This window comes from Capsicum annuum, chromosome 3, assembly GCF_002878395.1.
Source record: "Capsicum annuum cultivar UCD-10X-F1 chromosome 3, UCD10Xv1.1, whole genome shotgun sequence".
Lineage (NCBI taxonomy): Eukaryota > Viridiplantae > Streptophyta > Magnoliopsida > Solanales > Solanaceae > Capsicum > Capsicum annuum.
In genome coordinates this window covers 35,145,036-35,148,168 of record NC_061113.1, presented here as the reverse complement: position 1 = coordinate 35,148,168, position 3,133 = coordinate 35,145,036, and positions in this window count along the sequence as shown.

Below are 3,133 nucleotides of genomic sequence, written 5' to 3'. Positions count from 1 at the left end.
TAAACCTATGGTATAAAATACCATAGCACAAAAGAAAAGTATGTGTTAGTACGATTGAATAAACTAGTATACAAGTGAGGTAGGTTGAATAAAAGGGGGTTATATGCATGAACAATACTAACTAACTAAATAACTTGAACGTGAGAACATATGCATGAATGTATGAACTATAACTGAGATCATGACATCACTGAATCTAAATACTGATAACATAAGTTTACGTATAACTGATATACTATTATCTGAATGACAGTGTCTGACAATCCTATTTTTTATGGAACTAGCTGAGTTTTGTACTGAGCTGGGTGACTGTATCTAATAGTCCTAAATTTTGTAAAACTATTTGAGTTCTACTAATAAGATTGAGACTGAGACTGTAACTATGGGAAGTAGTCATCTAATCGATATGCCCCTAATAAGTAATATAATTGAGTTGGGGTCCAATCTATAACCCCAATTAGTAGGGTATCAATACCGCGCCACTGGTAAGGACAAGCTGTGAGTGACCCTCATCTAACAGGTACTCTAATGAGAATGGAGGGACCCTCATCTAACAGGTTAAGCCACCTTATCTACCCTCGTCTAGAAGGTTTGACGTCTCAACCTACGCTGGCTACGTAGTTCTGGAGTGCAAGGATTTCTTCTAAGAATCACACCCTCTACTAACAGGTGAGTTCCCATCCTTGGGTTCACTCAGTGATGAATCCTACTTCCATTTGAATAAACACTGAACTGAATATACTGGACTAAATTAGACTGAGTTTACTGAATTCTGTGGACTGATGGCATGTTACTGAATTCTATTAACTAACTGAGTTCGTGAGAATACTGAGTTTTCCTAAGTCATGTAACTGACTGAATTCTACTGATTATGGCATGACTGAGATTATCATGAAACTAACACGGGCTCTAGGCACACAGCTAAATTGTCGGGTATAAATACCCTCAAGACTCAATAGCATAAAAGTAATTCATGGCACAAATTTAAAAGCATAACAATGGCTACACATATATCCATAATTTATTGACTAAGTTATTTCATCAAAACACTTTACATGCATTAACTTGTACATGAATGGGGATTTCATACTATCATATTATAATGGCACTTTTTCCTTCTCATAGGCATTTAATCAAACACATGGGGAGCATACTTTGGTTATACCATCATTAATGCATGTAATTATCATGGTTGCATAAATAAATTTGCAATTTAAAGGTTTTATCCTTAATATTATGCAAATCATCACACACTAGGATCAATCATTGGAACATGTAATTTAAATCATGAATCAAAACCCCACAACAAGATGGACATGAATTTCAATTCAACTAAATCATGAACATTCATAAATACACAAATCTTGGATTTTTAAAAGAGATTCTTGAGCTTCATGGGTGAAAGGGACCCATGAATGAACACTTGACATACCTCAAAAGCTTTAATCTTGAAAGATAACTAACATTTCTTGAACGTTCTTGGGTTGGGAAACATAGATCTTGAAGTTTTCTTGATGGTTCTTAAACTTGAAGAATTTGAATTTCTTAGTTTCTTGAAAAAGGGTTTGGATCTTGTTCTTGGGGATTGATCTTTGAGAGAAACCCTAATTTGGTATTGTAGATGAATAAAGAAGTTATGAGCTCTGGTCTGGTATAATTAGGGGTAAAAACGGGTGGAAAAAGACCCAAATACCTTTTTAAAAATGGCTTAAAATTACTGATTAGAAGTGTCGATGGTTTGTCGCTAGCTCAATGGTTTGTCGATCCATCCCGTCGTACTTGGCCAGAACCTGAACTTCCTGACTCGTCTGCGACGGTTTGGGCTATGCTTCGTCGGTCCTAACCGTCTCACTTGGCTAGAACCTGAACTTCCTGCCTTATCTACAATGGTTTGGGCTATGGTCCGTCACTAGCTCAATGGTCTGTCGGTCCTGACCATCACACTTGGCCAGAACCTGAACTTCTTGCATTGTCTGCGACGGTTTGGGCAACGGTCCGTCACTAGCTCGACAGTCCATTGGTCCTTACCGTCGCACTTGGCCAAAATATAGGTTCACTTCATTAGTTGCGATGGCTTGGGCGATGGTCCGTCGCCCAATCGATGGTTCGCCGGCCTGACCGTCGCTTCTGGATAGTTTCGACAGTTCTCTATAAAACGTCCATAACTTTTTACTCCGATACCGGATTTGGATGAAATTGGTATTGTTAGAAAGCTAATTCAATTTCCCACATAATAAAAATTTTAAATTAGGGAAATACTATCTGATCTAAACATTAATTATTTAGGAAGTCATCACTAACTCTTCTGAAAACTAGATTTGACTTAAAGAAAGTTTGGGATATTACAAGTTATTTTTGAAATACCCAAATTGATTTAGCTACAACTAAGGATGAGCAAATTATTTGTACCAAATAAAAATTTTCAAAACTTGTCATTCTTTTCCAAAATTCAAATCAACCCGTACAAATCATCCATTTGCGGGGAAAATATTTCATCATTTCAAATCTTGAGTTCTCATTTTTTTATTTCTCTCTCAATAATACAGACAACAACTACTCAACATATTGCTCAACCTTTCACAATAAATCAATTTTCTTCCTATTTTTGACCACATAGTTGTTATTTTGGACTTTATTCTTTCTTGTATCAATCGTTTTCTCTATATTCATAGGTAACAAAGTTCGTAAAGAGTTCTATTGTATTTTTTTCTAAAAATTAGGGCTTCTTATTTAATGATGAAAAAAAATTTTAGTTGTATTATCTTCGAGAATGAGTTAACAATTTTGAGCTTTAATGCAAAAATCATAGAAAGAACTCGAGAAATCCCTAGTTTTTATCATAGTGTTTCATTGATTATTGTGGTATTATTGGATGGTGTTTTTGGTTGTTGGTGGTGGTGGTGCTGGTGATGTTGGTGGCATTGGTGGCGGTGTTAGTGGTGTTGGTGGTTTTTGGTGGTCTTCATGGTAGCATTAGTAGTGTTTGTGGTGGCTATTGGTGGTGTCGGCATTAGTAGTGTTTATGGTGGTTGTTGGTGATGTCGGTATTGGTGGTATTTGTAATGTATTTTTTAAAATTTATGCACACATCAATTGTAATATATTTTTTATTTTTCTATTATTTGTAGGTAAA